This window comes from Styela clava, chromosome 10 (genome assembly GCF_964204865.1).
Source record: "Styela clava chromosome 10, kaStyClav1.hap1.2, whole genome shotgun sequence".
In the NCBI taxonomy this organism is placed as follows: Eukaryota; Metazoa; Chordata; class Ascidiacea; order Stolidobranchia; family Styelidae; genus Styela; species Styela clava.
In genome coordinates, this window is record NC_135259.1 from 682,169 (window position 1) to 697,923 (window position 15,755).

Here is a 15,755-nt window from a genome sequence, read left to right on the forward strand (position 1 = left end):
ATCAATCAATTATTGATATAGTGATCTAGATTTTTGTAAAGCGAGAGAATTTTGAGACCCGCCGAGTGTGTGTGTGCGATGCGCAGTGCGCAAGTTACAAGAGCGGATGAATCGAAACTGCAGTTTCTGTTTTGGGGGATTCCCCAACTATCGATCGATAAGTCTTCGGTTTCCAACCGATATTCTCGTTGTATCCTTCCTTGTTTGCCAGACCGGTCCAATATGACGTCATAATGAATATAAACACTGTTTTAATGAATTCTAATTTAATTGCAGATAAATACCGATACAGGCGATTCCCTGCTCGTCTATCTATGTATGGTGACCAACGTAGAATGTAGATTTGTATGATGATGTTTCAATTCATTGATGGAAGAGGAGATTCTGACTACAAAGATTTGGAGAAGAATAATGACATACGTAAGTTTTTGAGACGTACGATATTTTCGACAATAACCCTGTTTAAAGAATCTTCTTATTCACATTGAAAAGCAATTATATATTAACGTTATGTTTTGTTCGAAATCAAAATTATTGACTGAAAATACTCATGTCTGTAGCTTCCAGATACTGGTATTTTTCCAAATGCATTACTTTACAAATTGGAGTAGTCCCGAAATCTAGTCACAATGTAAGAAATTTTTTGATTTTATTATCCGTATATAGTCAGTAATCTTCTCGTCATTTTATGAAATTATATTATACTCCGAGTTGATCTCACTCACTCATTCATCCACACTTGATAACCTCGCGAGCGAACACGGTTCTTCTTGTTTTGATAACATTTGAGAATGAGTTAACCTTCTGCTTTCCTGGCTTACGTGAATGGAGACCATTGTCAACGTGCCCCATGCCCTGTCCCAGCCAAATCGATTTATTGTCAACTATATTCAGCTTTCAAGCAACTCGACTCACAGCGATAAAGTGCCCTTCTCGCTTTCTTTGCCTCAAAGTTTTGCCGCAATTGAATCCAACTTAAAGTCGGTTTTATTCTTTCATAACACTTCATACGATGGTACTTGAAACAAAATCAGGAACGTCGACATCTCGAACGAAACCTACAGAAAACAATGAACAAACCGAATATAACATGCGGATATCTAAACAAATCTTACAGTAGTGTACAGTGGCAATTAAAATTTACAAATATCAGCACATAACTAAATGCATAAAATTATTTATAGATTACTTTTTTTGAGACTGATTAGATACATACCCCATGTTTTAGATCACCAGGTGACACTATCCAATAAAGTTTTATCCAAAGTGAACTCAATGTATCTTGCATTACTAAAATCTAAAAGCCGCTGTTATTTACCTGATATACCTATAATACAGCCCCAACCTGCAGTCAAAAACTATATATTAATTACAATCGGGCATTTCGCATTTAACCCCGAATCTGACTTCAATCCAAATTGGTATTTCTAACTGCAAAATTAGTAATACTAAAACCAATACTAAACATCAGAAACGTCTCCGAAGACACTAACAATGAACATTAAGCTAGACAGTGACAATGCATCCGAGCTGATTGCTATCAATTTGCTAATTACAGTGATTAATCGAAAACTGTCGAAATACTGTTATGGGACACTGCGTCAGACGATTTCCGTCCATTGCGTAACGTAATGCGTCATTATATCCAGAACTGAACTGAGTCCTTATAGGAGAGCTGTCGTTCAACATAACTGTGTCTAAATAACAGGTTCAAACAATTACACTTAACGAACTAGTGCAGGGATGGCGAACCACTGACCCACGTGTCACAAAGTGACCCACCGCGTTTTATTCGTGACCCGCCAAGGCACGAATAAAATAAAAATAAAATGCTAACATATTAGTAATAAAAATTGATAAAACCGGTCATAAATTAATCTAACAATAACTAAACTATTATAATGTACCGTCGGGGCCGCGATCGCTTATTCTCAAATTGTCAATTTTTGAACCGGTATGGATATTTTCAAAACCCCTAATCTTAGACGCAAATCTGCACCGCTGTGTACCGTTATTCAGCTATTGGCTCTGATATAGTTAATGACATAACAATGCAATTGATCTGTTTATTTCTCGCAACGTCGAGATAATACGAGAACTAGATGCCACTTTGATTTTTATTAGTTTATCGCCTACAATGCCGTTGAGAAAAAAAAATTTCAGACTTGAAATAAAAACCTAGAAATCTGAAATAACAACGGGGCAGTGTAGAAGTGCCTTAATGTGGTTGAAAACTGAGCAAAAAATATAACACTATCAGAGTGGAATTCCCTCCAAACGCTTTGGAACAGTGAAATAGTTTGCCGCATCGTCATAAACGTTTTTGGTAATTCATATCCGTGTTTTCGTACTCTTATTTCATAAAATCGAATGCCATAAAAAGTCCCTGATAGGAGTACTGCATAAGTAAAGCCCAAAACTACACCAACACCAACAGAAACTCATAAGATTTGTTTCAGAAGTTTTTTTTATAGATACAAACATTGATTAAATATATGTGACCCACTCTCTTCTTTTACGCGATAAAAATATTATTTTCGACCCATTCATCAAAAAAGGTTCGCCATCCCTGAACTAGTGCAATGAAAATCATTATTTAGCACATAATTATTCGATTCTTTTATACCAAGACCCTGACAATAATGGGAAAATTCGAGATTTGAGACAAACACCCCGCTAAGTTTTAAAAGAACAAATTAGCAAATCATTCGTAAAGTTAGGGTTATAAATGATTTAAAAGTTTTAATTTCCGGAGTAATCAGCATTCTTAACCCCAAGCCAAACCCTAACTGGATAATTGCTTTTTTTAGTCAGAGCGGTGGCGTGTTCGTTTTTTGGCGCAGGATTTGTAAAAATGATCCAAAGTTTCACATAAAAGTTACTCCACATTGGGTTTCTTTGTTTTTGAATCAGGAACTAAGTTTGCCCTGAGTAATACTTTGCTCTGTGGAGGTTAAATAAAAACCAGACAGACTTTACTAGAGACTTCGAGAACATTTGAAACAATCTCTTGTGAAGTACGATTTTGAACTCTGCTCATATTGCGTGTCATCTGCTATGTCTCATTTGCATGTCCGGGTTCGGAGAAATGTTTTACGACAAGCGCTTCTACGACTAAATGTGACCGCAGCCGACGACTGTGAGCAGCAATGAGGCAATTCCTGAACCTGCAAAACGCAGTTGAAACTCGTGCCGTGCGGTGTGCTCAAGTCTTCAGCGATTGCAAAAATTCACTTTCAGCTTTCAGTACTTTTATCTGTTCAGTTGACCTACCGACGCACATAAAAGTTTATATCAAGAAACATAGTAAAACACTAATACGCTTTAATAATACTATATTTATACTCGTTTCTTGATATTGATCAAAGTAAGAGTAAGATCAAAGATCAAAGTAAGTAAGACTGTAAGATATTATTTGATTAGTGATGGGACACAAAGTGTCACTGCGGAGTAAGAGCGCTGTTTTGGGGGATCCCCTAACTTTCGATCGTTAAGTCAACGGTCTCAGACCGATATTCTCGTTTATTTCTAAATCAAATTAACACGAACTGCTTCAAGCTTCGCGGCAGATGATATTTACTAACTCGCATTACCATTATTCTCTATACATATAGTGTCAGTATCTCTTGGTATATTAGTAGTCGTCGGTAGCTTCACATTGAGTTTTCGTGACTTTGAGCAAATTTCCAAAAAAACTTCTCAGTGTTATGTTCGTTTTATATTATCAGCATTAATTATAGACTATCACTTGCTAAATCGCGAATGCTGTTATTGACATTCTTTGTGCCAATTTCCTTTCAATCCAATGGTTCAGTGACTGAATTCATTTACGCATGTTTCAAGTCATCCTCAGCTGTGAAAAATGTTAAAAGCGTAGGTGCTACACGTTGGTACTTTTTTGGTATGTAAATTTTCATCATTATTACTTATCGATTTCAATCAGTAAGTATGTTGATAGGTATTTGTCTGTATGTCTGTATGTTTGTCTGCTAGATGCACGCGATATCTCACGAAAGCGAGATTGAATCTGCTCCAGATTTCGCATGTGCATTCATCTTATATCGGACCAGAAGCCTATTGAATTTGGGCGAATTATGTCGTATAATTAGCGAGTTATCAATCAATTATTGATATAGTGATCTAGATTTTTGTAAAGCGAGAGAATTTTGAGACCCGCCGAGTGTGTGTGTGCGATGCGCAGTGCGCAAGTTACAAGAGCGGATGAATCGAAACTGCAGTTTCTGTTTTGGGGGATTCCCCAACTATCGATCGATAAGTCTTCGGTTTCCAACCGATATTCTCGTTGTATCCTTCCTTGTTTGCCAGACCGGTCCAATATGACGTCATAATGAATATAAACACTGTTTTAATGAATTATAATTTAATTGCAGATAAATACCGATACAGGCGATTCCCTGCTCGTCTATCTATGTATGGTGACCAACGTAGAATGTAGATTTGTATGATGATGTTTCAAGTCATTGATGGAAGAGGAGATTCTGACTACAAAGATTTGGAGAAGAATAATGACATACGTAAGTTTTTGAGACGTACTATATTTTCGACAATAACCCTGTTTAAAGAATCTTCTTATTCACATTGAAAAGCAATTATATATTAACGTTATGTTTTGTTCGAAATCAAAATTATTGACTGAAAATACTCATGTCTGTAGCTTCCAGATACTGGTATTTTTTCCAAATGCATTACTTTACAAATTGGAGTAGTCCCGAAATCTAGTCACAGTGTAAGAAATATTTTTGATTTTATTATCCGTATATAGTCAGTAATCTTCTCGTCAATTTATGAAATTATATTATACTCCGAGTTGATCTCACTCACTCATTCATCCACACTTGATAACCTCGCGAGCGAACACGGTTCTTCTTGTTTTGATAACATTTGAGAATGAGTTAACCTTCTGCTTTCCTGGCTTACGTGAATGGAGACCATTGTCAACGTGCCCCATGCCCTGTCCCAGCCAAATCGATTTATTGTCAACTATATTCAGCTTTCAAGCAACTCGACTCACAGCGATAAAGTGCCCTTCTCGCTTTCTTTGCCTCAAAGTTTTGCCGCAATTGAATCCAACTTAAAATCGGTTTTATTCTTTCATAACACTTCATACGATGGTACTTGAAACAAAATCAGGAACGTCGACATCTCGAACGAAACCTACAGAAAACAATGAACAAACCGAATATAACATGCGGATATCTAAACAAATCTTACAGTAGTGTACAGTGGCAATTAAAATTTACAAATATCAGCACATAACTAAATGCATAAAATTATTTATAGATTACTTTTTTTGAGACTGATTAGATACATACCCCATGTTTTAGATCCCCAGGTGACACTATCCAATAAAGTTTTATCCAAAGTGAACTCAATGTATCTTGCATTACTAAAATCTAAAAGCCGCTGTTATTTACCTGATATACCTATAATACAGCCCCAACCTGCAGTCAAAAACTATATATTAATTACAATCGGGCACTTCGGATTTAACCCCGAATCTGACTTCAATCCAAATTGGTATTTCTAACTGCAAAATTAGTAATACTAAAACCAATACTAAACATCGGAAACGTCTCCGAAGACACTAACAATGAACATTAAGCTAGACAGTGACAATGCATCCGAGCTGATTGCTATCAATTTGCTAATTACAGTGATTAATCGAAAACTGTCGAAATACTGTTATGGGACACTGCGTCAGACGATTTTCGTCCATTGCGTAACGTAATGCGTCATTATATCCAGAACTGAACTGAGTCCTTATAGCAGAGCTGTCGTTCAACATAACTGTGTCTAAATAACAAGTTCAAACAATTACACTTAACGAACTAGTGCAGGGATGGCGAACCACTGACCCACGTGTCACAAAGTGACTCACCGCGTTTTATTCGTGACCCGCCAAGGCACGAATAAAATAAAAATAAAATGCTAACATATTAGTAATAAAAATTGATAAAACCGGTCATAAATTAATCTAACAATAACTAAACTATTATAATGTACCGTCGGGGCCGCGATCGCTTATTCTCAAATTGTTAATTTTTGAACCGGTATGGATATTTTCAAAACCCCTAATCTTAGACGCAAGTCTGCTCCGCCGTGTACCGTTATTCAGCTATTGGCTCTGATATAGTTAATGACATAACAATGCAATTGATCTGTTTATTTCTCGCAACGTCGAGATAATACGAGAACTAGATGCCACTTTGATTTTTATTAGTTTATCGCCTACAATGCCGTTGAGAAAAAAAAATTTCAGACTTGAAATAAAAACCTAGAAATCTGAAATAACAACGGGGCAGTGTAGAAGTGCCTTAATGTGGTTGAAAACCGATCAAAAAATATAACACTATCAGAGTGGAATTCCCTCCAAACGCTTTGGAACAGTGAAATAGTTTGCCGCATCGTCATAAACGTTTTTGGTAATTCATATCCGTGTTTTCGTACTCTTATTTCATAAAATCGAATGCCATAAAAAGTCCCTGATAGAAGTACTGCATAAGTAAAGCCCAAAACTACACCAACACCAACAGAAACTCATAAGATTTGTTTCAGAAGTTTTTTTTATAGATACAAACATTGATTAAATATATGTGACCCACTCTCTTCTTTTACGCGACAAAAATATTATTTTCGACCCATTCATCGAAAAAAGTTCGCTATCCCTGAACTAGTGCAATGAAAATCATTATTTAGCACATAATTATTCGATTCTTTTATACCAAGACCCTGACAATAATGGGAAAATGCGAGATTTGAGACAAACACCCCGCTAAGTTTTAAAAGAACAAATTAGCAAATCATTCGTAAAGTTAGGGTTATAAATGATTTAAAAGTTTTAATTTTCGGAGTAATCAGCATTCCTAACCCCAAGCCAAACCCTAACTGGATAATTGCTTTTTTTAGTCAGAGCGGTGGCGGGTTCGTTTTTTGGCGCAGGATTTGTAAAAAGGATCCAAAGTTTCACATAAAAGTTACTCCACGTTGGGTTTCTTTGTTTTTGAATCAGGAACTAAGTTTGCCCTGAGTAATACTTTGCTCTGTGGAGTTTAAATAAAAACCAGACAGACTTTACTAGAGACTTCGAGAACATTTGAAAAAATCTCTTGTGAAGTACGATTTTGAACTCTGCTCATATTGCGTGTCATCTGCTATGTCTCATTTGCATGTCCGGGTTCGGAGAAATGTTTTACGACAAGCGCTTCTACGACTAAATGTGACCGCAACCGACGACTGTGAGCAGCAATGAGGCAATTCCTGAACCTGCAAAACGCAGTTGAAACTCGTGCCGTGCGGTGTGCTCAAGTCTTCAGCGATTGCAAAAATTCACTTTCAGCTTTCAGTACTTTTATCTGTTCAGTTGACCTACCGACGCACATAAAAGTTTATATCAAGAAACATAGTAAAACACTAATACGCTTTAATAATACTATATTTATACTCGTTTCTTGATATTGATCAAAGTAAGAGTAAGATCAAAGATCAAAGTAAGTAAGACTGTAAGATATTATTTGATTAGTGATGGGACACAAAGTGTCACTATTGAGTAAGAGCGCTGTTTTGGGGGATCCCCTAACTTTCGATCGTTAAGTCAACGGTCTCTGACCGATATTCTCGTTTATTTCTAAATCAAATTACCACGAACTGCTTCAAGCCCCGCGGCAGTTGATATTTACTAACTCGCATTACCATTATTCTCTATACATAGTGTCAGTATCTCTTGGTATATTAGTAGTCGTCGGTAGATTCACATTGAGTTTTCGTGAGTCGTGACTTTGAGCAAATTTCCAATAGAAACGTCTCAGTGTTATGTTCGTTTTATATTATCAGCATTGATTATAGGCCATCACTTACTAAATAGCGATTACTGTTATTGACATTCTTTGTGCATTTCTTTCAACCCGTTGGTACTTTTTCGTTTTTAAATTTTCATCATTACTGTATCATTCCTTGTTTACCAGACCGGTCAAATATAACGTCATAATGAATATAAACACTGTTTTAATGACTTATAATTTGATATCAGATAAAAAACGATACAGGCGATTCCCCTGCTCGTCTATCTATGCATGCTGATCAACGTAGTAAAACGGTGTTTCAAATCATTGATGGAAGAGGAGATTCTGATTACAAAGATTTGGAGAAGAATAATGAGATACGTAAGTTCTTGAGACGTACGATATTTTCGACAATAACCCTGTTTAAAGAATCTTCTTATTCACATTAAAAAGCAATCATATATTTACGTTGTTTTGTTCAAAATCAAATTATTGACTAAAATTACTCATGTCTGTAGCTTTCAGATACTGGTATTTTTTCAAATTCATTACTTTCCAAGTTGAAGTAGTCACGAAATCTAGTCACAATATAAGACTTATTTTTGATTTAATTTTCGGTATAGTCAGTAATCTTCTCGTCATTTTATGAAATTATATTATACGCCGATTTGATCTCACTCACTCATTCATCCACACTTGATTACATCGCGAGCGAACACGGTTCTTCTTGTTTTGATAACATTTAAGAATGAGTTAATCTTCTACTTTCCTGGCTTACGTGAATGGAGACCATTGTCAACGTGCCCCATGCCCTGTCCCAGCCAAATCGAATTATTTCAACCATATTCAGCTTTCAAGCAACTCGACTCACAGCGATAAAGTGCCAATCTCACTTTCTGTGCCTCAAAGATTTGCCGCAATTGAATCCAACTTTAAATCTGTTTAATTCTTTCATAGCAATTAATACGATGGTACTTGAAACAAAATCAGGAACATCGACATCTCGAACGTAACCTACATAAAACAATGAACAAACTGAATATAACATGCGGATATCTAAACAAATCTTACAGTAGTGTACAGTGGCAATTAAAATTTACAAATATCAGCAGATAACTAAATGCATAAAATTATTTATAGATTTCTTTATTTGAGACTGATTAGATACTTACCCCATGTTTAGATCCCCAGGTGACACTATTCAATGAAGTTTAATCCAATGTGAACTCAATGTATCTTGCATGACTAAAATATGAAAGCAGCTGTTATTTATCTTGTATAACTATAATACAGCCCTAACCTGCAGTCAAAAATTATATTTTAATTACAATCGGGCACCTTCTAACTTCAATCCAAATTGGTATTTCTAACTGCAAAACGGAGAATACTAAAACCAATACTAAACATCAGAAACGTCTCCGAAGACACTAACTAACAATAAACATTAAGCTAGACAGTGACAATGCATATTAGCTGCTTGCTATCAATATGCTAATTACAGTGAATAATCGAAACACTGTCGAAATACTGTTATTGGACACTGCGTCAGATGATATTCGTCGACTGCGTGACGTCATGCGTCATCATATTCAGAACTGAACTGAGTCCTAATAGGAGAGCTGTCGTTCAACATAACTGTGTCTAAATAACAAGTTCAAACAACTGCACTTAACAAACTAGTGCAATGAAAGTCATCAGTTAGCACATAATTATTTTAATCTTTTCTACCGAGACCCCGACAATAATGGGAAAATGCGACATTTGAGGCAAACACCCCGCCAAGTTTTAAAAGAACAAATTAGCAAATCATTCATCAAGTTAGTGTTATAAATGATTTAACAATTTTAATTTTCGGGAAAATCAGCATTCCTAACCCCAAGTCAAATCCTTACTGGATAATTACTTTTTTTTAGTTAGAGCGGTGGCGGGGTTGTTTTTTGGCGCAGGATTTGTAAAAAAGATCCAAACGTTTCACATAAAAGTTACTCAACGTTGGGCTTCTTTGTTTTTGAATCAGGGGCTAAGGTGCACTCACTGCACTGAGTAATACTTTCCTCAGTGGAGGTTAAAAAAAAACCATACAGACTTTACTAGAGACTCCGAAAACATTTGGAACAATCTTTTGTGGAGTACGATTTTGAACTCTGCTCATATTGCGTGTCATCTTCCATTTCTCATTTGCATGTCCGGGTTCGGAGAAATATTTTACTACAAGCGCATCTACGACTAAACGTGACCGCAACCGACGACTGTGAGCAATTCCTGAACCTGCATAACGCAGTTGAAAATGGTGTCGTGCGGTGTGCTCAAGTCTTCAGCGATTGCAAAAAATCACTTTCAGCTTCCAGTACTTTTATCTGTTCAGTTGACCTACCGACGCACATAAAAGTTAATATCAAGAAGCAAAGTAAAACACTAAGACGCTTTAATAATACTATAACTATACTCGTTTCTTGATATTGAAAAAAAATGTTCGATTCTTATTCTATTGCAAATTTTGTTTTATCAATTTTTTAACACGAACGGGGTGCTTCGAACGCGATTTTATACATTTATATGTTTTTAAAAAACGCCAAATGATCTCAAGTATTGAAAAAATGAATCATTTCAAATACAAGGAGTTTAGAAACGGTCTATTTTTGTCAATAACCTAACAGTAACTTAATCAATACTGGCTATGTGATTTTCAGATTTTTTTCAGTATTTGTTGGCGCGTTGGCCCGTTTTTCAGCTACTAATTTTAAGTCATATCTCAGATAAAGTTTAGTAAATGAAAGGTCGGTACATATTCTCATTGGTAAAAAATACGTCGAGAAAGTTTTAGTCAAGATATTTTTTTTAATTAAATATTATGAGTTGTTCGGTCTTGTTGCAGGTATTTCTCGAGCGTGAGAATCTTTAATCTCACATACATTCAGAAAACACGAGTGCGCTTGAGCTTAAGCCTTTTATGTTTCATTTGTCCACATTGAAATGTTAGAAATAGGTTCTTCATGAACAATAATTAGTTAAAACAATGCAGTACATGCTTTATTTTTATTCCAGAGAGTCAGCGATACGAGCAAAAGACCGACTTTTATTAAACTGTGAAGCATTAGAGAAATATACACAAATTCTTTTAGAAAAGAGGAGAAGACAAACCAGATTCAGATAAGAGAAAAAGATAATAAGACTATTTTAGTGAAATGTGAGTTCGCTGTTGTATTTAGGCTATTTTGTAACTATTGAAACGCTAATGAAGTAAACCAGATTGAGATCAAAGATCTTTTGAGTAAGTTCGCGTGACTTTGCTTTGAGCAAATTTACAATGAAAACGTGTCAGTTGTATGGTCGTGTTATATTGCCAGCATTAGTTATAGGCTATCACTTACTGAATCGCGATTGCTGTCATTAACATTGTTTGTGCCAATTTCTTTTCAACCCAATGTTTCAATGACTAAATATATTTATGCATGTTGTAAGTTATCCTCAGCTGTGAAAAATGCCAATAGCGTGGGTCCTAAACGTTGGTAACTTTTGGTATTTAATCTTGCATCATTATTTCATGCTGCTTTGTTTTCCAGGCCGGTTTACAAATCAGTATGACGTCATAATGAATATAAACACTATTTTAATGAATCTAATTTGGCTGTTCGTCTATCTACGTTTGCTGACAAGTGTAGAATGTAGAATTGTATAAAGGTGTTTAAATGCAGTTTAAACTCTTGCCATGTAGTGGGCTTAAGTCTGTGGTAGTCGAAACTGCGCGAGGTCGAATTTCTCCAATATTACAATCTTTTTTGAAAGAAATGTATAATAGAATTCTTACATAAATTGTTTTAAATACGTACGTTTGTACGTACGTGTACAAATTCTTTACAACACGTCGAGAAAGTTTAAGTCAAGATATTTATTTTAAACGTCTGTACTTTTTTGATATTTAAACTTTTGTAATCATTATATCCGTTTTTATTCACCAGCAGACTGGCCATCGGTTCAGAATGACGTCAAAATGAATAGAAACATTATTTATGGAGTTATAATGTGATTGTTGATAAAAACCGATACAGACAAATACTTGCCGTTTGCTGCTGACCAATGTGGAGTGTAGAATCATATAAAGGTGTTTCAATTCATTGATAGAAGAGGAGATTCTGACTACAAAGATTTAGAGAAGCTTAATGAGAGGCGTAAGATTTTGAGGTGTAATATTTTTTTTTGGATATAATGCTTTTGAGGAACCTTCTGATTCACATATCAACGTAATGTTTTGCTAAAATCCAAATTATTGAATTAATATAATCACTCATATTTTTCAAAATGTTGTATTGCGCAAGTTTGAAGTGGTCCCGAAATCTCGTCACAACACGAGAAATTGATTTGATTTTAATTTTCGTATAGTCGGTAATCTTATCGTCATTTAATAAAATTATTTCACCCCAACTTGAGTTCACGCACTCATTTATTCACTCTGGATTACCTGCGGAAGAACCCAAAGTATGATATACTATGGACTATGGTCAATAGGGTAATTCCGGTGAAATGTGAGTTTGGTATTTATTTCAGGCGGGTTTGTAACTATTGAAACGCTAATGAAGTAAGCTTTTAATTCTTTCCTAGCAACAACAGAAATATTTAATTTTCAGAATCACGGAATACATGCCCATGACTGCATGGCATGGCTTGAATATGTGCATATCGAATGCCAATTTTAGTATATATGTTTATTTTGGACGTAAAAAATTAAAAACGTTTGATTCGTAGTTCATTGATAAACTTTCCTCTGTTGATAGTGTATCTCATCATATCTGAAGGTATGAAGCTGTCTAAACTATTGCAAACATAAATACTATTTTTAGTCGTTAATGGTTCCAAACTTGATAATATTGTATAATAGTATCAAATATAACGCGTTACTGTACAGAAAGCAATTATGTCGCGATCAAAAAGGAATAGGCTTGTTTGGTTTATAGTTAATTGTAATTTTTGTTTTTCGCCATCAAAAACAAGTTTTGGTTGAATTTGTAAATTGTTAAAAAAAATCACTTTTAGCTTTCAGTACTTTTAGCTGTTCAGTTGCACTTCCGACGCATATAAAAGTTTATATTTAGAATAAAAGTTAAAGACGTATACGCTTTAGTTTTGCTCGTTTCTTAATATCTTGAAAAATGTAGTCCATTGCAAATTTTATTTCCAATGAATTTTTAACTGATTATATCTGGGATTTTCAGTTGGTCGTGAATTGTTTCCGACTCTGCAATGTTATATATAGTGGTATCTCGAACACGAACACGGTTCTGTAAAGAAAACAACCAAGTCTCCTAGCTAGACCATTCAAAAGGGAATGTTTGCTTCTAGTTTATTGCTACTTTATATGTTCTACTACAAGGATTTTGTATATGTATATATATATTTAACAAATGCCAAATAATCTTAAGTAATGAAAAAAAAAAGAATCATTTCAAATGCAAGGAAGTTAGATTCGGTCTATTTCTGTCAATGACCAAACGGTAACTTAATGAATACTGGATATGTGATTTTCAGATTTTTTTCAGTATTGTTGGCGCGTTGGTCCGTTCTTCAGTTACTTAGTAAATGTTTAGTAATATCTCAGATATAATTTAGTAAATGAAGGGCCGGTACATAATCTCATTGGTCACAAATAGGTTGAAATGAAAAAGTTATCCACGATTTATCATTTACGCTGTATTTTCTTCATACGGTATTTCTAATATTTCAACCTGCTTGCCAGAATTTTTTAGATATTATCGCATATACGACATACACCTTAACTCTAAAGTTTTATTTTCTTTTAACTCTTGTCTCAAGTCGATCTACCTAAAGCTTATTCTTCTTACCTTTAGTTTTAATTCTGGATGGTGACAATGAGTAAACAGAAATGGTCACAACCATAAGTTCGCGTTATGCATTGGGAAGTCTAACAATTTCAGCCGTCATATTCGGTTTACTGTGAGTTCTCACCCGTTTACAGTCAGTGAAATACCAGACAAAATATTCTATGCTTCGAGATTTTCTTCCGCGAGATTCAGCTATTTGGAATTCAATACCTCATAGTTATTTTTTAATCAAATTAACACGAACTGATTCAAGCCTCGCGTCAGTTGACATTTACTAACTCGCATTATCATTATTACTCTCTATGCATAGTGTCAGTATCTCTTGGTATATTAGTAGTCGTCGGTATCTTCACTTTGAGTTTTCGTGACTTTGAGCAAATTTCCAATAGAAACGTCTCAGTGTTATGGTCGTTTTAAATTATCAGCATTAATTATGGGCTATCACTCACTAAATCGCGATTGCTGTTATTGACGTTCCTCGTGCCAATTTCCTTTCAACTCAATGGTTCAGTGACTGAATTTATTTAGACATGTTTCAAGTCATGCTCAGCTGTAAAAATGTTAGAAGCGTAAGTGCTATACGTTGGCACTTTTTTGGTATTTAAATTTTCATCATTACTGTATCATTCCTTGTTTACCAGGCCGGTCAAATATGACGTCATAATGAATATAAACACTGTTTTAATGACTTATAATTTGATTGCAGATAAAAACCGATACAGGCGATTCCCTGCTTGTCTATCTATGTATGCTGACCAACGTAGAATGTAGATTTGTATAACAGTGTTTCAATTCACTGATGGAAGAAAAGATTCCAACAAAAAAGATTTGGAGAAGAATAATGACATGCGTAAGTTTTTGAGACGTACGATATTTTCGACAATATCCCTGTTTAAAGAATCATCTTATTCACATTTGTAAATTTCGAAACATTGATACAAGTTCTTAATGAAGTATAACATTAAGTCAATCATATCAGAAATTCTCACCGATCCGCAATGACGACATTCCATGGTTTATATTTAATGCAAAAACATGGATGTGACAGAAAATACAACGAATTCTGAGGCCAGTAGCAAAGATATTGTTCACTTTTTCATTTTACAGTGACGATAAGGAAGATCAAAGCCGATACGAAATATAACAATCAAAATAAAGTTAATTTGGAGATGGGGATTGCAAATTTATCCTTATAATTTTCCTAGCGTCTCGTCGACAATGATCGCACAGTAATTCCGCAATAAATTAAAAAAATTAAATATCGATATCCACCAGATCGCAAGACTTGATACGCGCGTGATTAAAAGAACCGACATATGTATGTGGATGGCCGAAACAACACGTCATAATCACGAAACATACCTCAGCCTATACTTCTATATGCGGTTATAATTTTGCCGTTTCGGCGTCTTTATCCACCTATAACTGCTAAGACATAGGTTTTGTATGACGTCATAATGATTCCAACAAAATATATGAATTGAGTTCTTTTATCCAGATAACAAGCGATTCAGGCCAAGAACGCTCATTTGCAAATATTCCCTAAAAATGTGGAGCATGAGAAATCGACTCAAAAATCAAATATCTTTAGCGAGAAGAAAACCAGAAATCAGAAGGTTAATGGAAGATGTGAGTTTAGCTGTATGTGTAGATGGTTTTGCAACTTTCGGAAGGGTGATGAAGGAAGCTTTTGATCTTTCTCTAGAAACATTAGTAATGTTTCATTTCCATTTTGAATACTTGAATACATGCTCATTCTTCTGGTTTTCACGTTAGGATATTCTTCAAATGCAATATTTTAGAAATGTTTCCGACTATTCAAAATAAAAATAAAATTTACATTCGTAGCTTATTATTAGTGGTTAGAGATTTCGACAACGCGCCCCCAATAAACAAGTCCTGTTACGAACTAAACGATTTGTTTCTGAACCAGTTACCAGTGTTTGATAGGAGAGGGCAAAGTGTTTTAGCATGTTGTCTGTGCTTTAAAGTGCTGTCCCAATGTAATTCAACTAAGAATCTGTGTAGTTTATTCAAAACAAAAACAGTCAACACGGTGGAACTTGGAATAGAATCAGGAACATGGCATCTGCTGAAAACAAGGAACATAAACTCAATA

The 15,755-nt window shown here is 35.0% G+C and overlaps 1 protein-coding gene and 1 long non-coding RNA gene across 11 annotated transcripts in view; one reads left to right on the plus strand and one right to left on the minus strand.

The window, feature by feature from the left end:
• The window catches only part of LOC144428077 (S-phase kinase-associated protein 2-like), a 287,944-nt gene that overhangs the window by 211,300 nt on the left and 60,889 nt on the right, over positions 1-15,755 (minus strand). The gene's annotated exons all lie outside the window — the stretch shown is intronic.
• The window catches only part of LOC120336989 (uncharacterized), a 38,057-nt gene that overhangs the window by 10,729 nt on the left and 11,573 nt on the right, over positions 1-15,755 (plus strand). The window contains exons 1-4 of one of the 8 annotated variants that reach the window (XR_013478060.1): positions 337-420; positions 10,845-10,986; positions 11,759-11,981; positions 14,343-14,486. This is a non-coding gene — a long non-coding RNA (uncharacterized LOC120336989). Of the gene's footprint in view, positions 1-336; positions 421-7,740; positions 8,181-10,844; positions 10,987-11,758; positions 11,982-14,342; positions 14,487-15,755 lie in introns of those variants that run through there. The other 7 variants (XR_013478057.1, XR_013478058.1, XR_013478055.1 and 4 more) reach the window with 7 other exon arrangements.